Source organism: Miniopterus schreibersii (assembly GCF_964146895.1).
Source record: "Miniopterus schreibersii genome assembly, chromosome: 2".
NCBI lineage: Eukaryota > Metazoa > Chordata > Mammalia > Chiroptera > Miniopteridae > Miniopterus > Miniopterus schreibersii.
Window position 1 is genome coordinate 154384176 of NC_138102.1, and position 27337 is coordinate 154411512.

Consider the following 27337-nt stretch of genomic DNA (forward strand, 5'->3'; position numbering starts at 1 on the left):
GTGGTATTTGTTACCACATGCATGAACCTAAAAAAGACCAAAGCATCAGAGGCATCCAAGTGCAACTGTAGATACCTTATAAGCTAGTGATTTTCAACTTTTTTTCATCTCATGGCACATATAAACTAATTACTAAAATTCTGCAGCACACCAAAAAAAATTATATTTTTTGATAATCTGACAAAAATAGGTATAATTTTGATTCATTAACACCAGACAGCTATTGTGTTGGCTGTTGCTATATTTTATTTAACAATCTAAGGGAAAAGAGGTCAGTGCCCCTGACTAAATAGTCAGGTATTGCATGTTTTAAAATATTCTTGGCAGCACACCGGTTGAAAATCAGTTATACAGTTTTAATACAGTGAAAAAGATAATAATATCAAGGATGGAGCACCCTGGGATTGTCACGTAGCCAGAAAGAATACAGATCTGAAGAAATATCAGATTAGACTCATTTCAGAAAATGAACAAGGAAACCCTATACCATAATGAGAATATCAAATTAACTAAACAGCATAAAATTTGTACAGCAAAATTCTTCATATTATGGTAAACTAACTGTGTTTTCTAAATAGCTGCTGAGTACAATGATCTATTATGGATAAAGAAATGAGAAATGCTTGGTTTCTTAAGGTTTACTAAGAGCAGGAAGTTATATGTCTCAAGATATAGACAAATACCAAAAAAGATAGCACATATCCCAAGTATGCAAATTTTATGCAAAGATTTAATGACAAGAGGAGAAACTTTTAAAGAATACTTTATGAAGTTTAAAGTAGAATAAGATATAAACCGAATAAGCAAGAAATGAAGCACTCACTTCCTAAATATTACCACTAGTTTAATCATAGACATCTTCACTACCACTCACTCCTGGAGCATACATAGTCTTCTGTATTGTGGTTACTTCAAAGTGAAAGTATGGTAATGGTTGGAGGAAACTTTAAACTACAGTATACAGATAACATTCCACTTCCAATCAAATTGGAGATACATGGATCAGATTTAACCTCCCAACTAAAACAAATAATACAAATAATAATCTGAACAAAATATGTGAAACAATGGTTTTCAGATATGGGACAACAAGCAGCAAATAATTACAATTCTTTTAAAAATGTTTCATATGTTTAACAAGGTAGAAAAAATAACCATAATGATGAGAGACACCAAAGGTATAAAAAATCCTCAAATGGAACTTCCAGAAAACATCTAAAAAAGAAAAAAGAAATACATAGGATGGGGTTAACAATAGATTAAACACTGCAGAAAATAAAATCATAAAGTTAAAAAATTGCATTAGTAATTATTCAAAATAAAGCACAGGAATAAAAAATACTGAAAGAAAAAAAAGTGGAATAAGATGAAGTAGTCTAAAATGGGTGTAATTGGAGACCCAGAAAAAAAAAGGGAGGGGTGTGGAAAAATATTTGAAAAAATATAATTGAAAATTTTCTAAATTTCATGAATAACGTAAGCCCAGAAATCCAAAGATCTAAACAGCCAAGTAACATAAGCATAAGGAAATTATACCAATGCATATCATCTGCTATTGTGGAAAACTAATAGAAATGTTTTTAAATAAGCCAGAAAAAAGGAAACATTACATGCAAAAGAAATAAAATAACAATAAAAGCAGAATTCTTGTCAAAAACCATGTAAGCCAGAAAACAATGGAGAGATATCTTCAAAGTACTGAAAGGTCAAGAAAATATGGCAGCATACAATTCTTTGCCCAGAGAAAATACTTTTAACCTGAATGGGAAATAAAAATATTTTTCCAGACAAACAAAAATTGAGAGAATTCTCTGCCAGGAAACCTGCACTAAAAGAAATATTAAAGAAAGTTCTTCAGGGAGAAGAGAAATAAAACCAGACTGAAATTTGGATCTGCACAAAAGGAATCAGGAGCGCCAGAAATGTAATATATGAATAAATATAAAAATTTTAAAGATAACTGACTACATAAAGCAAAAGTACTTAACAAATATTGTTGATCTATAGGATATATAGAAGTAAATTAATATTAATACCATAAATGATGAGAGGAAATAAAAGTATAATGCTGTAAAATTGTTATACTGTATGTGAAATAGGACACTATTATAAGTTAAAGATATATATAGTAGACCTGAGAGCAATTAGCTGATTAATTAATTAGCAAAAATATACACCAGAGATGCCCATTATGGGCATAAAATGAAATCATTTAAAGGAAACAAACAAAAATCCTCAAACCCAACATCAGGTAGGAAAAGAAGAAAAAAACAGCAGGAGGGAAAAATGGAAAACAAATAAGAAAATGATATATTTAAACTCAATTATCTTGATAACATTAAATATAGATTATTCGAACAACTGAATTAAAAATCAGAAATAGTCTGATTGAATAAGAATGTAGGAAGAAAAATAATCATGATGATGAGAGATGTCAAAGATATAAAAAATATTCCTTCTGACTATAAAAACAGAAGATAAAAATAAAGAGCTAAAAAAGATATACCATGTAAACACTAATCAAAAGAAAGATGAAGTGGCTATATTGTATCAAAAAAATTAGACTTGAAATCAAAGAATATTACTGGGATGAAGAGAAAGATTTCATAATGATAAAGACGCCAATTTATCAAGCAGACATAACAATCCTAAATGTGTATGCATCTATAATCAGAGCTAGAGATATCAGCACTCCTCTCGAAGTAACGGATAAAATAAGTAGGTAACTAACAGTCTTTCTCTTGCTGCCTTAAGATTCTCTCATTGTCTTTAACCTTTGCCATTTTAATTATGATGTCCTGGTGTGGGTCTCTTTGGGTTCATTTTGCTTGAGACTCTGTGTTTCCTGAACTTGTGTGACTTTTTCCTTCACTAGGTTAGGAGCATTTCTGTCACTCTGTCTTCAAAGGGGTTCTCTATTCCTGCTCACTCTCTTCTCCTTCTGTTACCCCTATGATGTGGATGATGTTACGTTTCATGTTTTCCCAAAATTCCCTGAAATTATCCTCATCCTCTAATTCTTTTTACTTTTCTACTGCTCTGATTGGGTGTTTTTTCCTACCTTGTCTTCCAAATCGCTGATTCGACCCTCTGCTTCATCCATCCTACTGTTTATTCCTTCCAGTGTATTCCTGATGTGAGATAATGGCATTCTTCATTTCCAACTGGTTCTTATTCATGGCTTCTATGTCCTTTTCCATGCTGTTTTAATTCCCACTAGCTTATTTGAGCATCCTTATAACCATTACATTGAACTTTATATCTGATAAATTGTTTGCCTCCAATTCATTTACCTTCTCAAAGCACAGAAGAAATACATTAAATAAATTAAACAAAGAAATCTGGAAATTTCTTCAAAACCTAAAAATTAAGCAACACACTTCCAAAAAAACCATTATAAATCACTGATGGGTAAATCACTTTCTTTCATTATAAATCAAAGAAAGCTGATGGGTATTTTGAAATAAATGTCATTGAAAATACAACATATCAGGTCCCTCCCATGTATGGCCAGGCGCAGCAGAGGCAGCCACAAACTGTGGATCACTTGTAGCTTCAAACAGATTGCCAAGGGCCAGGGACAGAAAGTGTCTGACGTTGGCTTACACCAGAGAACTTCCAAAAAGGCCCAGAACCAACACTAAGTGACCAGCTTCAGACAACATCGGAGCAGAATCCAACAAGCTTCACAAACAGCATATCCAAAGGAAGATCGCAGCAGGAACTAAACACTGCTGAGGCAAACACCACTTTTTTCTTCTTTATTCTTTTTGTTTTTATTTCTTCTCTATTTTCTTCTATATTCCTTATTTTTCTCTTTCATTTTCTCATTCTTTTTTATTTTTCTTCTTATTCTTTATTTTCCATTTTTCTTTTCCTGTTTTGTATTTTTTTCTTATTATCTTTCATATTCTTTTTCTTTTTTCTTTTATTATTCTTTCATTTTTATTTGCTTACTCTTTTCGTTGTTATTGTTTTTGTTGTTCTTGTTGGATTTTGTTTAGTTTTGTTTTTGCAGCACCTGTACAACAGCTTGCACGATGTGGTTGGTGTTTAGCCTCAAGACAGCCAGCGTGAGGGTCGGTCCCACCCATAAACAGGCCAACAGCAATCAAAATCCAATTACAACAGGAAGGCCCACATAACCCACATAAGGGACATTCCTAGAGCATCCAGCTCAGGAGATCAAGGAGACCATACCACTGAGTCCCACAGGAAACCTACTATATAAGCCCATCCCACAAAGACTGGGAATCATAGAAGTTCTACCTAATACATAGAAACAAACAGAAAGAGACAGCTAAACTGGGGAGACAAAGAAGGCCCAAATGAAAAACAGCATGGATGGACCTGGTGATTATTGTGCTAAACGAAATAAGCCAGTCAAAGAAAGACAAATACCACATGATCTCACTTATACGTGGAATCCAATGAACAAAAGAGACTAACAAACAAAATAGAACCAGAAGCATGGATGCATGGAAAAGATTGATGGATGTCAGAGGGGAGAGGAGCGTGATGGTCTAGATAAAAGAAGGTAAAGAGATTAGCCAAAAAACATATATGCATAGTCCATGGACACATACAACAGTGTAGTGACGAACAGGAGAGGTGGGGGGGGAGCTCGGGACTGGGTAGTGGTGGGCAAAGAGGGGGAAAATGAGAAACACATCTATAATATTGTCAACAATTTTAAGAAACTGTTTTTTCACCCAGCTGGGTGTGGCTCAGTGGTTGAGCATCAGCCTAGGATCCAGGAGATCATGGTTCGATTCCCGATCAGGACACATGCCCGGGTTGCAGGCTCTATCCCCAGTAGGGGGCGTGCAGGAGGCAGCCAATCAATGATGACTCTCATCATTGATGTTTCTCTCTCTCTCCCTCTCCCTTCCTTTCTCTGAAATCAATAAAGATATATATATAATTTTTTAAATGTTTTCATTTCCCCCTTAATACAAAGTAACTCTTTATGTTCCACTAAATGAAAGCAGAACATACAGAGAGGGATAAAAGAAAATAATAATAATAAAAAAGAAAATACAGCGTATCAAAATTTGTGAGATTGAGCTAAAACTGTGCTTTGAGGGAAATTTATAAACATTATATGCTTATATTTAGAAAACAAGAAAGGATGCAAATAAGTGACTTAAGTTTTCTTCTTAAGGAACCTGAAAATGTAGAGCATATTAAACCCAAAGCTAAGAGAAGGAAGGAAATAACAAACAGAAATCATTAAAGTAGGAAATATAAAAACAGACAAAATTAAAGAAAATAAAACGTGATTCTTCCCAAATATCAGTGAAATTAATAAACCTCTACCCTGAATGGTAGCAAAACAGAAAAATGACAAAAATTATCAATATCAGGAATGGAAGAGTTCCAGCATCAGTGCATTTCTAGAAATCATACAAACTTTAAAAGGCTAATTAGGGAACATGAAAAACATTTTGGAAGTAATTTTAAATATTTATATGAAATGAACAAATTCCTTGAAAGATAAAAAACTTCCAAAAGTCACTCTAGAAAAATAGATAAACTGACTAGACTTAGATCTATAAAGAATTTGATTTCTTAGTTAAAAACCTTCCACCCACCCACCCCCCCACACACACAAATACTTTTAGTGCAGAAGGCATTACTGAAGCATTTTGAGATTCAAGAAAGAAATATGAATTTTTCACAAATTCAGAAAATAGAGAAGTGACTGGTATTTGGTTATCCTGATACGAAAACCAGACAAAGACATTACGAGAAAATAAAATAGAAAATAATAACCCATATTACTGCCCCAGCCTGGTGGCTCAGTTGGTTGGAGCATTGTTCTGTGCATTGTTCTCTCTCTCTCCCCTTCCTCTCTTTCTAAAATCAATAAAAACATATCCTCAGGTAAGAATTAAAAATAATAATAATAATATCCCATATTAATACAGATGCAAAAACTCTTAACAAAGTTTTAACAAATCAAATACAATATATAAGGAGGATAATATACCATGAAAAGTAAGTTTTATTCAGAAATGCAAGCTTGGTTGAATATCTGAAAATAAATCAACATAATTCACCCTTTAAAAAGCCACATGATCATTTTAACAAATGCAGAAAAAAATTTGACAAAACTCAAAACCCATTCATAATAAAAATTCTTAGCAAGCAAAGAATAGAAGAAATAAAGGCTGAAGACGGAAAGGAAAGGGAAGAGGGAAGGGGGAAGGGAAGGGAAAAGGGAAAGGAAAGAAAAGGAACAGAAAGGGAAAAGGAAAGGGAAAAGGAAAAGGAAAAGGAAAAAAAAAAAGAGAAATTCATAGCTAACATCATATTTAATGGTCAAAGACTAAATTCCTTCCCTTCACTCAAACATCCTGAAGAAGTCAAAGATCTGCGCTCTCAACAAAGGGCCTAACTAGTGTAATAAGACAAGAAATAGAAATAAAAATCATACAGATTGAAAAAGAATTAAAACTAACTTTAGTCACAAGCAATGTGACTGTTCATGTGAAAAATACCAAGGAATCTACTAAAAAATTACTTGAAGAATATAAGGTCAATATTGAAAAATAAAATGCATTTTATATACTACAAGCTAATAACTGAAAATTAAAATACACAATACCAATTACAGTAACATCAAAAATGTGAAATACTTTGGAACAAATTTAACAAAATATGTGCAAGGTAAATGAGTCACACAATGAAATATTCTGCTAATTCTCTGCAAACTGATGTAAAGATTTAATATAATCCTAATCAAAATTCCAGCAGGCTTTATTATAGACATTGTCAAACTAGTTCTAAAATATGCATGAAAAAGAAAAAAACCTTAATAGCCAAACAATTTTGAAAATCAAGAACAAAGTTGATTCGTGCTACATGATTATGAATGTTACTATAAAGCTAGAAAAGATCAAGACAATGTAGTAAGAACAGAGTCCAGAAATAGACATACATATATGCCACAAAGCTCCCAAGATAATACAATCGGGAAAGAAGAGTTTTTATGAGCACTTGCAAAATTATAAACCTTGACACTTACATTGCATCATACAAAAAACATAACTTGAAATAACCCTAAAACCTAAAACTATAAAACTTCTAGAAGGAAACACTGGAAAAATCATTGAGACCATGGGTTAAGCAAAGATTTCTTAAATAGAACAAAAAATATATACAGACCATAAAAGAAAAAAAAAGATGTCATTAAAATTAACACCTCTGTTCGAAAACATGTTTTCCTGTTCTCACTTCCAGAGAACCTGAATAAGTACAGGGCTGAAATTCAGAAATCTGCATATATAACAAGTTATTTTTTATGCCAGTACATATCTACTAAAATGGTTAAATTTTTTATTAAACTTATTGGGGTGACATTGGTTAATAAAAGTATACAGGTTTCAGGTATACAATTCTACAACACATCATCTGTATACTGTATTGTGTGTTTACCACCCCCAGGTCAAGTCTCCTTCCAACACCATTTATCCCCTCTTTATCTTCTTCTATCTCCCTCCCACCTCCCTTCCCTCTGGTAAGCACCATACTGTCATCTATGTCCTAAAATGGCTAATATTAAAAAGATATAAAATGTCAAGTGTTGGCAAAGATATGGAGCATCTGGAACTTTCATATACTGCTAGTGAGAATGCAAAATGGTACAGTCACTTTGGAAAACAGTTTGGCAGTAGTATATAAAATAAACATGCAACTTGCTACACATAATCAAGGAATCCCACTCCTAGCTATTTACCCAAGAGTAATGAAGATATATGTCCACATAAAAACCTATCGAAGAATGTTTACTGCAGCCTTATTCATAATAGTAAAATACATGAAAAAACTCAAATGTCTACCAACTAGTAAATGGATAAATGACTTATGGTACATCCATACAAAGGAATACTCATCAATAATAAAAATGAACCACCTACTTCTATATGCAACAACATAAATGAGTCTTCATTACACCAAGTGAAGGAAGCCAAACACAAAAAAACAGCATCTATAATGTACCTTTTATATGAAATTCTTAGTAAGACAAAACTTCAGTGATTAAAAGCAAATCAGTGGTTGCCAGGAACTGGGAGTGGTGAGATGAGATCAACTGTAAAAAGGCACAGGGACTACAACAAGGTGATGGAAATGTTCTATATCATAAATGTAGTAGTGGGTTCTCATATGTAAATATTTGTCAAAAGTCATCAATTTTTTATTGATTTTAATTTATTTTTAAAATTATTGAATTAATTATTGGTCATTTTAATTATAAAATGTTATATATCTCAATAAAATTGATTTTTTAAATCACCACAGTATATAGAAATAAGTAATGGAAAGGAACTGTCTGTTTGAGACCTGTATCACAACCTCAACACTTGTAGCTAGTGCTAAGTCTCCTCCTCTAACAGGGAATGGAATAAAAAGAGACATTAAGGCAAACAATCCAGATGATGGACATTTTTTTAAAGTGCGGCCAGAGAAAAGAATACCTCTTAGGCAGAACAACAGTTGCTACCAAAATCAAAGGGAAGAGGGTCTAAGAATTAGAGGAAAAAGATGTGCAGTATGTAAAGAGCCTCAGGATGTATAATGTAGCTAAGCTTAAAACAGGGTGTCCAAAACATCAAACTTAAGAACAAAGAAGTAAGAACAGAGCATAGTCACCAAGCTAAAAAACCAAAGAAACTGGAGGAGGAGGGTATAGACGTGATAGGAAAACAAAAATATAGCCTTAGATGATAAGTGAAATAGGGTATATGGCTACATCAGGTTTTAAAGTGAAATAGGGTATATGACTACATCAGGTTTTAAAGCTCTCTACAGTAAGCTAGGTTGCCAGAAACTGGGGAAGTTGGCAGGCACACCCAAAATATAATCTTTCTGCATAGTAAATGTCTGTCTTCTTTTAAAGTTTCTGTCTTGCCACCACCCTTTGTCCCCCCAACAGCCTTATTTTTTCAGACTGTTACACAACACAATGATTACATACTGTTTTGATCAACAAGGGCATTAACCAAGCCTGCCCAGGGCTGACTTCATCATGCCCATGCTTAACTTCTCGCTATGCTATTGGTAATCTATCCCTAGAGATCCTAGAGTCCCTTAATGATCTGGCTCAAATTTGCATTTCCACTCTCATATTCTGTCTCTTCCAGCCATTCTGAAAATTTTGCCATCCTTTTTTTGCACAGAACAATAGTTCATTAATAAACACTTATTTCTTACTGACTTACTATCTTCAATTTCACAAATACATGGAAAAAAAGTTACAGGAAGCATACCTGTAACTATGAATATGATTAGGTAGTCAGTTCAAAATTGCTATTTCAGAAAATTTCATAAAAAATTTCCAAGAGCTACATACAATTCAAATATGCACAAACTTGGTTGATGTGCAAACTACTACTACACTAGGATATTAAAAGGATACAGTGAATTGAGGACTTTAATATTCCCAGGAAACTTATTCTGAAACATATAGAGGGTGCCCCCCCAAAAAATGTAGACACACTTTGAATAATTATAAAGGCAGTATTTGTACTTCAACTGCGTTTTCAAACTTCTAGTAGCATTTTAGGATGAATTTCCTTTGTTCAAAGCTTAGTCTGGCTGGAAAAGAAAGAAACATCCATTGAGCTATCAGCTGTTAAAGTGTGTATACATGTTTCTGGGACACCTGTACATATGGACAAGTTTGTGTGTTTATATATACATATATTCAATTTATGTGTCCAATTCTGTGCTAAGATCTCTGCTGTCAGTATCACAATACTACCACCTGGATCATTTCTGCATGTTCCTTGGTAATATGTTAAAAACTTAATCTCAGCCATAATTTTCTTATGAGAGAAAGGTATATGCACTATGGATAACCATATGCACTATGGTAGTGATATGAACAAAAGTGCAACTGTCCTAAGTGTTGCTTCCTTCACCATCATTACAACAGATTCCCTGGTGCTTATATTAGCTTCATGATATTCTGAAAGGCCAAAACTAAGAATCTTTTAAAATAAAAGTAGCATTCTATTTACATCCCTTACAATGACTTTCTCTCTTAACATATAAATACACACTAGAAGTCATCAATAAATTTCAGTATTAGTTTCATAAACAGTAATTATAATAGCATTGCTCTGACCAATTGCTCATTTTCTTATTTTAAGAATGGATATGGATATTTAACTACATAAAAGAATGCTACAGTTCCTACACACACAAACACATGCCCCAGTTTCTCCACATATATAACCAGCTAGCGGTGTTTTATACAATTGTTATGATTGCCTTTCTCCTAGAAAGTTGAAAATTGGCGACAATTCATTACACATAATCTTCCCCAAAACGGCACACCTTCCTTGATTAAAATAACTTAGTTCTGTGCTATTTCTGAAGCAAAAAATATATTTTCTCCTTTAATTACGGAAGCCATGTTAAAGTAACTGAATTGCAGGAGGAATGAGGATTTGCTCTGCTTAGAAAATCACTATACATTTTCTAGGCCTCAGAACCAAGAAAAACATGCTATATAATCCAACATAAGAGACACAAAGTAAAAAGTCTACTGAAAGTTGAGGGAGGGAAAAAAGCTCAGAAATGATTCGCATGATTCCAGACCTCAGCACTGCCACACAATCACAATGGAAAGAATGTGTGGTAATTAACCGGCTTTAAATGCTGAAAATATCCAATCATTCTTTTTCCCTAGAAACTTTTTATAAAAGGGGAAATCCTATAGTCTTCATGATTACTCCTTCAGTTTACTTTACTTTTAAAAAAATTAAAACAAACTAAGTACTGAGTTGTGCTATCACAGGTTTCTCTACTCTCTTTTTATTTAAGCAGTAACTTATTTAAGCAGTACCTATGCAGATAGGATTTCATTTTTCAGATTCATTAAATCTCTCCCCAGTGTATCTGATTAACATCTTAGCTTTCAACAGGGAGAAGAGGGACATGACTATTTTCCATAATCTGAGATTGTGGCAAAAATTAAAGGTCGAAGAACAACATCTATACCAGTACCTGAGTCTTACCAAATACATTTAAGCCAAAAGCTTATATTTATCATTAATCATTATAGACTGCTGCTAAATGTCAAGATTCTTGGTAATATAGGTATGCCTTTTGAATGCATATATGACTAAGCTAATTCTGAGGCCTTAGCCTTGATTTCTAAGCATTTTTACTATAAATTCCACTTATATTAGGACTCAGAATCTTAAGCACTTTATTTTTTATCCCTCTTTTATATAGTATAGTTATTTCTTTACCAAGTTGGCTTTAGCATACTGTCAGGAATTAAACCAATTTATAAAGCAAGCTACAAGGCAACCCTTCTTAACAGATACAATGCTAAGATGACTATACATTCTTTTAAGGCTGAGAAGTCCCAAGACCTGCAGTTAGAAAGCTAGAAACCCAGGAGAATAAATGGTGTAGTTTCAAGCTGTGTCTGAAAGCCTGAGAACCAGGAAAGCTGACAGTTGAAGTTCCAGTCCAAGTTCAGCAGAAGAGCTATGTCCAGGCTCAAGCAATCAGGCAGAAGTTCCCTCCTACTCAGCCTTTTTCTTCTATTCAGGTATTTAATTGATTGGATGAGGACCACATTAAAGAGAGCAATCTGCTTTTCTCAGTCTACTAATTTAAATTTTAATCTCATCAGGAAACAACCTCACAGACACACTCGGAACAGTCTGATCAAATATCTGGGCACCTCATGGCCCAATCAAATTGTCATATAAAATTACCACAAGTCCAACCCTCACCAACGAGGCACCCATACTCCTCTTCTTAAACCAAATAAGAAGGTTTAATCTCCAAATAAGGACAACAAGATCAGAATCCTGCCTAACATGATACAACTATCCTGTGTACAGCTGAAAACACACTAAACCCTTCCCCAGAAGAGGAGGTGAAGTCCTTGAATGATGTTTTCTATTTGATATCCAAAATTTTTTTTTTTTTTAAATATATCTTTATTGATTTCAGAGAGAGGAAAGGAGAGGGAGAGAGAGAGACAGAAACATCAATGATGAGTGAGTCATTAATCAAGCCCACAACCGGGCATGTGCCCTGACCAGGAATCGAACCCTGATCGCCTGGATCCCAGGTTGACGCTCAACCGCTGAGTCACGCCCGGCCAGGCTGACATCCAAAATTTAAATACTGTGATGTAAAATTACTAATATTTAAAATTGAGTGTATGATATACACTTAGTATGTCTTATGTTTCATGGTAAGGACATAAGAGAGAAAAAAATATTACTTTACATATATAGTTATGTGGTGTATGTACACACACAAACACACAAATATATTTGTAACAAAATGAGGAAATACTCATGACAACAGAATCCTTATTTCTATAACTGGTAACATGATTATAGCTGGTATTTATAGCTACCTTCTCCCACTACCCATTATGTATTCCTTTTGTCTTCAGCAAGCACTTCAGCAGGTCATGATTCTTTACCCGGTGAGGTGACCCAAACTTCATTCTTGAAGGATCTGGGTCACCATTAGTCCCCCTGAATAGTATTATAGTTTTCCATTGACCTTAATCAAAGGGCATGGTAATACTACAAGATGCTCTAAGGGTCTCCTATATTTCAGAAATATTCTTCCTTACCTCCATTGTGGAACAGCAGTCCAATTTCCCCCTGGTAGTCAGGATCAATCATTCCAGCCAACATAGTAACTTCCTTCTTTGCATGTTGATTCAGAGGCATGAGAAATCCAAAGTGGCTGGGCAGATGTCTTAACTTCCAACTCAATGGAATCATTGTTGTGTCTCCTGTAGAAGCATTACTCCTTTTGGAACTAAGATCTCTAGCCCAATGGAGCATAAGATCATGGAAACAGGAACCAAAAATTTTGCTAGTGAGTCACTAGGGGTACTAGTGAATGCCATTTCCATTTCTATCCCTTGATTCCTAAACCTGTGAATCCTGGCTATGAGAGAAACAGCACCATGCACTGAATACTAACTAAGAACATATACAATCTTCTGAAGAACCTTGCCCCAGTCCTGCAACGTGTTAACACCTAACTGGCACTATAACTTAAGTCTTCGAAAGGCCATCCCACCATTCTATCAAGCCAGCTGCTTCAGGGTGGTAGGAAATATGATAAGATTAGTGAATTCCATGAGTATGTCCCCACTGCTCATTTCTTTTGCTGTGAAGTGAGTTCCTTGATCAGGAGCAATGCTTTGTGTAATACCATGGCAGCGGATAAGGCATACTGTAAGCCCACAGATGGTAGTTTTGGCAGAAGCACTGCATGTAGGGAAGGCAATGTGACTATTTCAGTAAGGACAAATAGCTGCCACTTCCATAATGGTAGCAGTCCAATGTAATCAACCTCCCTCCAGGTAGCTGGCTGATCACCTGAGGGAATGGTGCCATTACCAGGGATTAGGTGTTAGCCACTGCTGCTGGCAGATTGGGCACTCAGCAGTGGTCATAGCCAAGCAGGTCTTGACGTGTTGAAGTCTATGTTCCTGAGCCATTCTGTAACCTCCATCCCTTACAGCAGGGCCACCTTGTTCATGAGCCCATTGCGCAATTGACAGGGATGGATGAGCAAAGAGTCTGTCTGGTATCCATAAAACAGGTTATCCTATCTAATTGATTATTAAAATCCTACTCTGATGAGGTTACCCTTTGGTAAGCATCCACATGGAACACCAATGTCTTCACTTTTTTGCCCATTCAGAGAGGGCTATCTACATATCTCTTACCCAAATTTCCTTGTCACTAATTTTTCGATTATGTTCCTCCCAAGTTCCTGATCATCCAGCCAAACTACTGGTCATAGACCATGAATCAATATACAGTCACCCATCTGCCCACTTCTAAGCAAAGTGAACAACCAGGCGCACAGCCTAAAGTTTTGCCCACTGGGAGGATATACTTTCACCACTGTTCTCAGGATACCCGGAAAGGGGTCATAGTGACACACCCAAATGAAGACTAGGTTGCCCAAAATCCAAGAAGGGACACTAGGTAGGCACTGTGCCCCTCTTTTGGTTGTAGGAGGGACCAGATGCAACAATTTATCCTTCACCCTAGAAGGGATATCTTGACATACCCCACTGGACCACTAGATATTTCATGAGGTTAGAATGCTACTGAAATTTTGACATATTTCTTTTCTACTCTCTAACACTCAAATATTTTACTAAGTCAAGAGTGTTGCTGCTTCTTGCTCACTAGTTCAAATTTTTTAAAAGGCATCAATGTAATGAACTAGTGTATTATCTTCTGAAAGAGAAAGGCGATATAGATCCATGAAAATTAAATTATGACACAGGACTGGAGAGTTGATATCCCACCGAGGTAAGACAGTGAAGGTGTACTGCTGACCTTGCCAGCTGAAAGAAAACTACAGTGAAACCTCCATATTCATGGGTTTCGCATACATGGATTCAACCAACCATGGATCAAAATTATTTGGGGGGAAAAAACACCCATAAAGTTCCAAAACGCAAAACTTAAATTTGATATGTGTCGAGCACTACACTGAAGTTACAGGAATTAAGTGATGTGTAGCCATAACCTGTTGCAACCTATATGCAATAAGAGGTTATATTCAAACCCAATACCTTTTTATATAAGGAACTTAAGCATCCATGGATTTTGGTATCCATGGAGGGCCTGAAACAATCCCCCACAGACACTGAGAAACTACTACATTTCTGTTGGACTTTATTCACAAGAATGGAGAAAAAAACATTTGCTAGATCAATAGCAATAACGTACCTGGGGATACGTTAACTTAATCAAGCAATGAAGCCATATCTGGTATAGCAACTGCAATTGTAGTAATCTATTGGTTAAGATAATTAATTGTCATTTCCCAAGATCCATCTGTCTTCTGCAAAAGCCAAACAGATGAATGGGGATGTGGTGGCAATCACCATCCATGCGTGTTTGAAGTCCTTGAGGGTGGCACTAGTCTCTGCAATCCCTCCAGAGATAAGGTATTGCTTTTAGTCACTGTTTTACTAGGTAGAGGTGGTTCTAGTGGCTTCCATTTGGCCCTTTATCACCATCAAAGCCTTTGTTCCACTGGTCAGAGAACCAATATGGAGACTCTGACAGCCGCTGAAAATATATGTTCTAATTATGCACTCCAAAACTAAAAAAATAACCACAGGATGGTTTGAAGACAAATATCATCCCATTTTCTCCTACAGCATTGGAAATAATATTCTGAATTATCCTCAGATACTACAAGATGCTAAGTGAGTCAAGGTAAATGCTGGGAGCAGGGGGGAGGCTGCAGAGTTCAGTTACTTTCAATTACTAATGCATTAAAATCCACAAGTACAAGTCTAGAGATTTTCACCAAATCAAATAAAAAAGAAAACCCTGGGCTTCTGATTGTCCTTCTTTACTAGAAAAAGCTATTAGCCATAAAATTCAACTTACCAAAGTGATATATCTAGACATAACACATGAGTGTTTGACAAGTGTTTCTTTGCTTTCCCCTTACAAGGTAATCATTTCAACAATTATAATAACTTTTTAATCATAACTCACAAGCCCTACCTGAAGATTTCCTCCATTTAAGTTAATCCAATTAGATAACATGAAATGGCATATCTGCTAATAATACTCAATGGCTACACAAGACAAAGAATCCACAGTTTACATAAAGAGTTTGCAAAGTCATTAAACAAGTAAACAGCAACATTAGCAACAACAAACAGCAACAATAACCATAAGGAAGAGAGAGAGTCTGATTTCCAGAATTGAAAATATAGGTATTTTTTAAATGTCTAGTTTTCAACTAAAATTATGAGGTATACAATAAACAAGAAAATATAGCCCAAACATAGAGGAGGGAAAAAGACAGTCAATAGAAATTGCTCCTGAGGAAACATAGATATTGGATTTATTAGACAAAGGCATTAAAATTAACTACATTAAGTTGGTCAGAGATACAGTCTCAAGTCAGTAAAGGAAACCATACCTAAATAACTAAAGGAAAGTATGAAAACAATGTATCACAACATAAAGAATATTAATGAAAAGATAGGAATTATAAAAATGAAACAAATAGAAATTCTGGAGTAGAAAGTGCACTAACTGAAATGAAAAATTCACCAGAAGGCATCAACAGCACATTTGAGCAGACAGAAGAAAGAATCAGTGAACTTCAAGATAGGTCAATTGAGATTATCCAGTCTGAAGAAAAGAAAAAAAAAAGAATAAAGAAAAATGAACAGAGCATCAAAAAACAATGGAAAACTATCAGGCTTACCAATATATACATTATGAATAATGAGAGTAGCAGAAAGAGAGGAAAGGGGCAGAAAGAATATTTGAAGAAATAATGCTATAAAAATTTGATGAAAGACATTAGAACATATTAATACATATTAATACATATTAATCTATGTATCCAAGAAGTTCAACAAATTCCAAGTAGGATAAACTTAAAGAGCTCCACACTTCAGCCTGTCACAACCAAACTTTCTAATGTCAAAGACAAAGAAACAATGTTGCAACAGCAAGAGAGAAGCAACTCATCACCTCCAAGTAACCCACCCACAATGAGATTTTTAATCTGATTTCTCATAAACAACCACAAAGGCCAGAAGGCAGTGAAATAAAACATCAAAGTGCTGAAAGAAAAAGACTTTCAACTAAGAATTCTATATCCAACAAAACTAATCTTGAAAAATGAAGAGGAAATTAAGACTTCCCCAGATAAACAGAAACAGAGAACTGGTCACCAGCAGATCTGATTTATGGGAGATACTAAAGTGAGTCCTTCATTATTAAATAGAATGACAATACACAATACTTAAATCCACATAAAGAAATAAAGAGCACTTGTAAGAATAACTACATAGGTAAGTTTAAAACACAGTACAGGCATACCTCATTTTATCGTACTTCCAACATATTGCACTTTGCAGACATTGCATTTTTTACAAATTAGAGGTTTGTGGCAACCCTGCATTGAGCAAGTCTATTGGTACCATTTTTCCAACTGGTTCAGATGATGGTTAGCATTTTTTAGCAATAAATTATTTTTCATTAAGGTATACATTTTTTTTTAGACATAATGCTATTATTGCAAGCTTAATAAACTACAGTATAGTGTAGAAACATTAACTTTATATGCCCTGGGAAACCAAAAACCTCGTGTGACTCACTTTACTACAATATTCACTTTATTCTGGTGGTCTATAAAAAAGAAACATATTTTTAAATGTTTGGAAAGTGGCCAGAGCAGTCCCTAGTACATTACAGATACTTAAAAATAATGGCTACTATATTGCCACAATTATATATTGTTACATAAATTGCAATATACAATATCATTGCAATAATTGGGCCATCAACACAAGTAACCACTGTGCTATGTTATACTACATAACTACTTCAAATAGAGGATCTTAAACTCTGAAATTTCACTCTTACTACCACTTTGTATCCTATTTACACTATTCTATCACTCCCACTGAACCAACTAGTCACTCTTATTGAAATTTCTAGTATCCCAACCCCTCTTTATTCTCACAGCCTATCAATAACCCCTCCTTTCTAACTCACAACTTTCTGTTACTATATTGTTACTTAAAGCTTTTATGACTCTAGTTTCTTTTTTGATTGTTGGTTGCCCTTCTAAATACCTGTTCCTTTTTCATGTCTAATATGTTGTGTTAAACACTCAAAAAATACACTCAATGAACTCAATATATACATAGATTAGATAGATGATAGAGATGATAGATGATATAGATGATAGAGAAAGAAGAAAGAAAAGAAAGAAAGAAAGAAAGAAAGAAAGAAAGAAAGAAAGAAAGAAAGAAAGAAAGAAAGAGAAAGAAAGAAAGAAAGAAAGAGAGAGAGAAAGAAAGAAAGAGAAAAAGAGAGAAAGAAAGGGAGGGAGAGAAAGAGAGAGAAGGGGGGGTTAGGTAGGGAAGGAAGGAAAGGAAGAAAGAAGACAGTCCAATGTCTGGTCTTCTTCACTTTAGATTATCCAGTCTGAGGCACAAAAAGAAAAAGGAATTAAGAAAACTGAACAGAGCCTCAAAGAACTGTGGGAAACCATCAAGCATGCCAACAGGTGCACTACGGGAATTCCAGAAGAGAGAAGGAAGGGGACAAAAAGAATACTTGAAGAAATATTGGTCAAAACCTTTCCAAAGTTTACTTCCCAATGTGTACTTCCCAAAGTATGTGCACACACACATACACACTCACACACACAACTTCATCAACAAATATACTCTGATATGTTTTTTAAAGTGGGAAAAAAAGCATATGCTGACAGGAGAATCAGATCCAGCCTTATGATTCCCAATTCACCACCATGAACTATGTGCTAAATTATTTTACTCAGGTGAAAGTAACTATAATGATAATATCCATGGACTTTCTATGTGCGAGAAAAAAATAATGCAAAATTTTCATGTATATGTTATTTCACTATGTTCATAAGATTGATGTGTACTGGAATTATACAATAAAACAACATTTTGCAGTCTGAGCAGACTTTGAGTGGTCAGAGCAACTTCTCATCAATCATATGGGTGTCAGTTTTTATGTTTATCACTGTGACACTGAGAATAATAATCTTGTGGCTTTCTTTTTTTCTCCTATCTGATAACAAAAGAAGCAAGATCAATAACACCCAACTTTGGAAACAAAGAAAATCAAACTCAGTATGCCAATGAAGATAAAGTCTCCTACAAAAGGTTCTTGCAACCAAAGGTACTATACAACTACTCTTAACATAATAACTGGGGAAAAAAATCACATATACTAAATAAGCAAGTGACATATTTAAATATATCTTTATTGATTTCACAGAGAGGAAGGGAAAGGGAGAGAGAGAGAGAAACGTCAATGATGAGAGAGTCATTGACCGGCTGCCGCGTGCATGCTCCCTATGGGGGATCAAGCACACAACCCAGGCATGTGCCCTGACCGGGAATCAAACCTCGATCTCCTGGATCCTAGGTCGATGCTCAACCACTGAGACACGCCATCCAGGTGCAAGTGACATCTTTAAAAACTATTTACTTTAAGCAAAGCTAGTCCTAAAAAAAAATTAATAAAATATCTCTTATCAAAACAAACAAGAGACTTAAAATATCTAATGCCTCATGAAACCCAGTTATTAAACAGTTTTGCATTCAGCAGAACAGAAAACAAGTATTCCTTTCAACTTGTCTTCTGAGTCAGGGTGGCCCATTTAATGCCATTCAGCTTTTACAGGCTTATTTTCCATTTTTCATACCCAATTTAGGCAAACTGTGAATAAAAGGTATAACCTCTTTTTAAGTTGTCTTTATCAAATTCATAATTTAAATGATATTTAATCTCATCTTAAATCACAATCTTTTACCAATGTCTAAGCATATAGTTTTTTAGTAATATTCAGGTAAGCCCGTCTATCACTGAAGAATATTCATAGATTAATGGATCTTGCACAGTACTGCAGTACTGTCTTTAGTACAAGTGCAGAAGTTCTGAATTCTCATAAAAGCAAAGCATCCTGAAATGATCATGTAGATCCTCTTTTACCACAAGGTTGGACACAAAATAAAAGGCAATTTGGTTGGCCTCTCCATTATCTAGGCCTATTTTGGTAAGAGATGCGCATGGTCAATGTTTGCAAGGCTGGCAAAGGGAGAAGAAAGTAAATCTTCTCTGAATAGCAGAAAAAAGTGATTTCACGCTTTGTATGAGAGCAGTTATTTCATTCATACAGTCAGTCTATATAACTCTTATGTGTTACATTGGATTATGTAAATACTAAAATAGACATGCCTGTCTAAGGAAAACAGTTTTACTAGGATTATAACATGTTACATTTTAAAACAGCTAATACTATCTCTGATCTTTGTGAATTAAACCTGTAATTTTAAAAATTCCTCTTTCAAAATTTTAAAAAATTGTTGTATCCTCTGCTAGTGACAGTAAATGTATCCATAAATCTTTAAAGTAGGATTCTATGGGATATAGCCAACAAGAGTCTTTTTACCACTTATTAGGGATTTGACAGAGAGGGAAGGTACAGGTCAAGAAAGGTCTACACTAATTTAAAATTACAAATATAAGGACATAAACCTGAGTAAACATTTTAGAAATACCTGATACTGTGTCATATTGATTTATTAATTTGCTTAATGATAAAATTTTGCTTAATGGGAAAAAAGTCATTTAATTATGCCAGACTCTAAACCTGTAAAATAAATGATTTGAACTAGATAAAATCTAAGGAACTCTGACTTTCTGAAATTCTAGGATTCTACTTTAACGTGATGCCAAAAAGGTCAATGATACTGACTATCACATTTTTCTCCAAAACCTATCACGATACGTTGCCTGGAGGACAGACTCCAAGGATATCAAATGAAACAAGGAAGCAGTGTTTATTAAGAATGTGAAGAACATTTCATACACTAAGTAATAACCACATTTTAAAGAATCAATTTAAAAATATTATCAGTTATGCACAAAGATTAATGTTAATTTCAATGGGGAAAACTTAACTATCTTAACTAGAAATCAAGAACTTGCAAATCAAGTTCTCAAAAAATTCATAATATAGTAAGCATTCACAATGTGATGCTAAGTGAAAAGGGAAAAATATAAAACAATATTTATCATTTTGTTTTTTAAATGTTTGTAAAAGAAAAAAAATTAAAAGAAAAGCCATCAAAATATTAGGAGGAGTTATCACATATTGGAAATGGATTAACTATTTTCCTTATAAGATTCTTTATTTCCCAATTTTCTACTGTAATCAACTGTAATTTCCAAAATAAAAAAAAAGCAATACAATATGCACACATGATTTTTAAAAAACTCTTAGCAAACTAGAAGCTAAAGAAGACTTCTTAAATCTGAGTTTTAAAAAAGTGTATTTAAGGCCCTAGCCGGTTTGGCTCAATGGTTAGAGTGTCAGCCCCAGGACTGAAGTGTCTCAGGTTCGATTCCAGTCAAGGGCATGTACCTCGGTTGCAGGCTCAATCCCTGACCCTGGTCGGGGCGTGTGCAAAAGGCAACCAATCAATGTGTCTCTCTCACATCGATGTTTCTCTCTATCTCCCTTCCACTCTATCCAAAAAGCAATGGGAAAAATATCCTCCAATGAGGATTAAAAAAAAACATTAAAAAAAAAATTAATGAAATAGCACTAAATACCTTTTAGAATACCTAAAATTAAAAAATTTTAAATGACAAATGCTGACCAGGATGTGGAGCATTTGGAACCATCAAACATCTCTGGTAGGGAATACAAAATAAAACAGGTATCTTGGAAAACAGTTTGGTAAATTCTTATAAAGTTAAACAAACATTTGTCACATGATCCACATTTATAACTTCTAGACATTTAACCAAAAGAAGTGAAAACATATTTTCCACACAAAGACCTGCACAGGAATGTACAAAAACTGCACATGAATGTCTGTACCAGCTGTATTTCTAAATGCCAAAAACTGGAAACAACCTAAATGTCCATCAAATGTTGAATAGATAAAACAAGCTGTGATATATTCATACAGTGAAATAGTGCACAGCAATAAAAAAGAGAAAGAAGCACTGATACATGCATCAACATGGATGAATCAAAAAAGCAGTAAGAAAACCGAAACAGCCCAACCGGGCATGGCTCAGCGGTTGAGCGGTGACCTAGGATCCAGGTGATCGGGGTACGATTCCCAGTCAGGGCACATGCCCGGGTTGCGGGCTTGAGCCCCAGTCGGGGGCGTGCAGAAGGCAGCTGATCAATGACTCTCTCCTCATTGATGTTTCCATCTCTCTCTCTCTCTCTCATCATTGTTTCTCTCTCCTCTCTCTCTCTCTCTCCTTTCCTCTCTCTGAAATCAATAAAGATATATTTTTTTTAAAAATTCTCATGCAGGATTCCATTTATATGGCATTCCAGAAAAGACAGAGCTATAGAGAAAGGGAACAGATAAGAGGTTGCCAGGAGCTCTGGGTAAGGGGCGGGAAAAGACCAAAAAGGGGCCTGAGGGAACTTTTTGGAATAATGGAAAAGTTCTTCGTCTGGATTGTGGTGGTGATTACATGACTATATGCATTTATAAGAGTTTATAGAATGAGATACTAAAAGTGATTTTTAATTTATAAATTATACCTCAGTAAACCTAAAATTTGAAAGAAGCAGGGCATATGCTTTTGAAAAATACTCATCAAGTTAAATGAGCTAAATCAATTTACTGGGTGTGGGTGTGGGTGTGGGTGTGGGTGTGGGTCTGGGTCTGGGTCTGGGTCTGGGTCTGGGTCTGGGTCTGGGGGAGAGACAGTGAGGAAACCGAAAATCCTTAGAAATAAGGCAAATAAAAAAAAGTGATTTACCATTAGTAAATAAGAAAAAAAATATTGATACAAAGAGTTAATCTAAAGAGAGATGCCTTATTTAAGTTCTCATTATTTGGACAGAAAAATAACAAAATCTGATGAACTTTCAAGAATGGCCAAAAGTCACAAAGAATATGTTGATAAAGGAGCACTGTGATTATGAGTAAGAATTTAGAAACAACTTACCTAAACACTATCCTTCCAAAGTACTAATGGGAAAGGTCTCATCCACCCCAATGCATTCCCACCCCAAACTTCTGCTATCAAGAGAAAGACGGTAAAACTTCAAATAGCTTTCTTTATTTATAACTATCCTATATACATTACAAATCTTACACCTACAGCTAAAGGTACAAGATAAAATGTCTATCAGGCAAATTCCTACTTGTACATTTAACGGTCAACCAGCTAAACTGTAACCATCTTTCTTCTTCTTTTACTGTCCCCGCAATAAGGTGTTGTCCCCTTTGTGATGACTTTCTGCACTCTTTTTATCGGGTATTAAGTATATTAAAATGATTAACATAAACAAGAAGCTCTCAAGTTTTGAGCTCATCATGCCAGGAAGATACATTTTTCCATTTAATAAAAGTTAGTTAAGAGGTAAGTTATAACTCTCATCACTTTTGTTTTCTTTATGTTTATTCCATTTGGCTTATACTGCTGCTAAGAAACCAGTTCATAATGATTACCCTGCCCACAGAACTGCTTCCTAGCCTGCCTGAATCAGGATACCGAACACTGTAACCAGGGCAATTCTCTACCACACAAATTACTGGCTAGCCAGCACCACACAGGTGCACTCTCCCTGGCATCACCCCCCCACCCCCCTCCCCACACACACAATCCCCCATAACTCCTCTTTTTATCGAACAGGTACAGGAAAGCCCTAACCCTAACCCTTAATGCAACATAAATTGTAGCAGAGGGCAAATGGGATGATTATTAGTGTAGAGCTCTCCTATGGCACAGAACAAAGATAATTTATGGTCAACCCCCGCGGAACTAAATATTCTGAGTATTTTGCCTTAAATTGTTGGGTGAAATGTTAGCTCATCCTAGTGCCAAGATGAAATGAGGTGACAAGATGAAATGTCAGCCCACCCCAATCACTCCACCACGGAACATGCAGACTATTGCCAAAAGCCATCATCCAACTTGATAATTTAAAGAGGAAGGTGGCATCAGTATCTGCGCAGTCCAGAGGGGGAGGAAAGTAAAAGAGTCGGAATTCTTAAGGGACCGCTGAGTCACCTGGCGCCGTAGCCATAACTTCACCCTCCAGGAAATCGGGCTCTGCCCCAACTCTCGTCAGGGGAGCGAGTGAGAGCAGCAGCAGCAGCAACATCATCCTACCAAAAAAACACTCAGTGAGCTTTTAATAGAGTTGCCACTCCTTAAAGCGAAGCCCAGAATAGGTTTCATGGCCAAAGGTTTCCCCCGCAGTACACAACAGGGGCGGATGGAAGACACATCTTTCTTGTGGGGAAGGGGGCGCACCTATGGAATGAAGGCTGCCTCACCACTTGGAAACCTGCTGCCTCCTGCCTCAGCGCCGAAATGCCACTTTTACTGCAACGTGTCGGGGACGGACAGAGCAGACCTTCTGCCCCCGCGGACTTGGCAAAGCAGAAAGGGAAACCTAAACCGGGAGCGACGGGTGAAAACTCGACCAGGATCCGTCCCGGTTCGGTGGGAGTTTCCGTGACACAATGATCACGTGTACTTGAGCGTAGACTTTGGAAAACACTGGATTCTGGAAGGTGCAGCGGCCGGAACCTGCCGGCGGCAGCAAGTGCAGGGGGGCGCTCCCGGCCGCCGAGCGACGCCGAGCTCCGGCCCCGGGCGGGTCACGCCCCCGACTCCCGTCACCGAGACCTCCGGGCAGCGAGGCCGCAGCAGGCGGGCTGGGGAAGCCCAGCCGAGCTCCCAGCCCGCGAGGGGCGCTGCGGGTTCGCGCCCTGGCTGCCTCCGGGCGCACCGCCCGCCGCGCGCGGCCCGGGGACCCAGACCCAGGCCCAGAAGGCGAGCGTCCGTTTACCTGCTCCCGGCTCCCTGCTCCCGCTCGCCGCCGCCGCCGCGCCGCCCGCCGCGCCGCCCGCCACGCCGTGAGGGGAGCCACCCCCGGCCCACAGGCCCGCGCGCGCACACGGGCGCGACCCCAGCCCCGCAGGTGGGACCACCGCTCCGCGCACGCCGCCCGGCGTCGAACACCTCTGCCCCCGGAAGTTGATTTCCTCCAAGGCCCGCCCAACGCCGCGCGTCACTCAACGCCAACGAGAGAGTCACGGGGCCCCCGCTGAGGCCGCGGCCGAGGGCGCGACGCTCCGAGGGCGCACGGCCCTGGCTGGAGTGGTCCGCGGGGGGTTGCTCTTAACCGCGGGGTGGTTCCCGAGCTACCTCCCGCCGCAGCCTCAGGGGCCGCCCTGTTTCCATGCCTGATCCACGCAAGTCAGATCATCCCCAAAACGACCCGTCCATCTGGGACTCTAGGATCGTGCTGGAGAAGAGTTGAGCCTCATCTCTGCACCAACCCAAAGCAGAGTTCAACAAGAACTGGAGCTGGGGTAAGTGCGCGATGTGTCAAGTGCTCAAGACACAATTGACTACACAGCTGCTCCATCTCATCTTTGCATATCTGAACTCTCAGCCTAGGGGATGCACCCGAGCCAAGAGCCTCTCCGGACCAAAGCTATAGGACTTCAGAGAAGTCTGTCCTGCAGTTACTTCTTGGCCTCCGCCCCAGAGCACAGCAATGTATACATGCCACCTCTGTTTCAGAAACAGTACATCTTCAGCTGCCAAGCTACCCGCTTTTTTCTAAACCTCCAGGCAAATAGTGTCTCCAGGAGAAAGAGAATGGCATAACTGATAAGCGTTTTATTTGAAAGAAAGCACGGATATATGGATTTTTTTTGGTCCATTGTCAATAGCTGTTAGAAACAGTCAACTAGCAAGCCACGTGTGAAAGAGTCTTCCATTTTGACATGGGAAGAACCTGGAGAAGATTAATTGAGCCACTTTTTTTATTGCGTCCATACCATATGCCGGTACCGGGCCAAGCTGGGGCAGTCCCTGAGGGAACAGGATCCACTCAAGATCTCTGCCTTCTGTAGTTTAAAGTCTATTGAGAAAGAAAGACAAGTAACCTGGGAACTCTGAACATAAGTCTCCGGAATATTCACATTCATTGTATAACGGGTATTCTTTAACATTTGGGGGAACATTATTTTCTCATCTTTACGTAGAACAAAACTGGCTCAAACCTGTAATAGCCTCTGTTCTGTACTAGAGATGGCAAATGTCAAAAAAGAATCCTGCAACCCTCCGGTAAATGAAGGCTCAAGTGGTTAGCGCACAGCTTCAGTGTTGAGCACAAATGTCACCTCTTCTACACCCCGTTTCCTTCCCACCTCCTACTTTGTGTACACAGCAAACAGATTTCTATTACAGGAAATACACTTTCTTACACATACGTATATGTTTCCCCATCTACTAGACTACCAAGTTAAAGACCGCTTCTCACTTGTATATACAGCAATCTACCTCTCATTTGTCTTTGTATATCCAGCAATTTAGCACAGTGTCTTGTGATTAGAAAAAAGGTAGACAATAAATGTTTCTTAAACTGAATACAGTTACCTTTATATCATTCTGTGTCTCCTAACTCTTTCTGCTGGAAACTGCAGATGAGTTTCTGGGTATTTTTACCTAATATATCTACATGCTTACTTTGTCCCACCTAATCCAACATTAAATATTATTAAATTAATAATAATAATAGAAGCTAATATTTACTGAGCACTTGCTATGTGCCTGGCATTAGCACATAAATCCATTATCTAATTTGTCAGCACCATAATCCTCTAAGTAAGTATATTAATATGTTCACTTTTTAGATGAGGGTGCAACTTGACCAAACGGAGAGGAACTTGACCAGACAGCAAGCAGGATCAAAGCCAGTTCTGCCTGACAGACATGTTTATTCCCTATAACACACGGCCTCTGCTTTCACATCACGTGTTGCTTATCAGTGAATTCAAATCCTGCCATCTCCATGAAATCTTTCTCCACTCCACACAATAATCTGTGCCTTTTCTTTTTTATTAAATGTACATTTCAGTGGTTTTAACAGTCATAGAGTTGTGCAACCATCACAGCGATCAATTTTAGAGCATTTTTCCTCACCCCAAAAAGAAACCTTGTATACTTTGTCAGTCACCCCCATTCCTCCCATCCTCCACTTCATTCCTAGGCAACCACTAATCCACTTTATGTCAAGGTAGATTTGCCTGTTCTGGACATTTCATGTGAAGGGAATTATGCAATCTGTATTCTTTTATAAACAGCTTCTTTCACTTTGCATCATGTTTTTAAAGTTCATTTATATATTCATCAGTTGATGGGCCTTTTAGTTTTTTGCCCTTTGGGCTATTATGAATAACGCTTCCATGGACATTAATATACAAGTTTTGCGTCAACATATGTTTTCATTTCCCTTGGGTATACACTTGGGAATGGAATTGCAGGGTCATATGGTTACTCTATGTTTAACTTTTTGAGAAACTGCCAGACTATTTCCAAAGTGACTATACAATTTTACATTCTCACCAACAATGAATAAGGGTCCTAATTTCTCCACAGTGGCTCTTCTTATCTCCTCTAAAACTTATGGCTCTATTACTTTTCATGGTATTTTTCCATAAGTCATCTTGTTTTATTATTTACCTTTTTTGTGTTTGTATCTGCAGGTCTATTACGCTAATAGGTTTTCACCGTCTAAGATGAAAAACATGTTTCCTCCCCTCAAGAGGATCAAGTTTTGAGAAAGATACAGACAATCAAATGAGATATTAGAATGGTAATAAGCAGCAAAATCAAGATTATTCTTAAAATGTGGAGGAAAACGTCCTCATTCAACCACGTTAAACAGGAAATATTTCTCATAAAATGTAAAGCTCAAGATGAGTCTTGAAGAATCAGTA

At 36.9% G+C, this 27337-nt stretch overlaps 1 protein-coding gene across 3 annotated transcripts in view; it reads right to left on the bottom strand.

Moving 5' to 3' along the window:
- The window catches only part of CCDC91 (coiled-coil domain containing 91), a 232734-nt gene extending 208134 nt beyond the window's left edge, over nucleotides 1-24600 (bottom strand). Inside the window, exon 1 of one of the 3 annotated variants that reach the window (XM_081127169.1) lies at nucleotides 24394-24600. The gene's annotated coding sequence lies outside the window, so the exon portion shown is untranslated. Of the gene's footprint in view, nucleotides 1-23852; nucleotides 24073-24393 lie in introns of those variants that run through there. The other 2 variants (XM_081127171.1, XM_081127170.1) reach the window with 2 other exon arrangements.
- Nucleotides 24601-27337: the final 2737 nt, after the last annotated feature.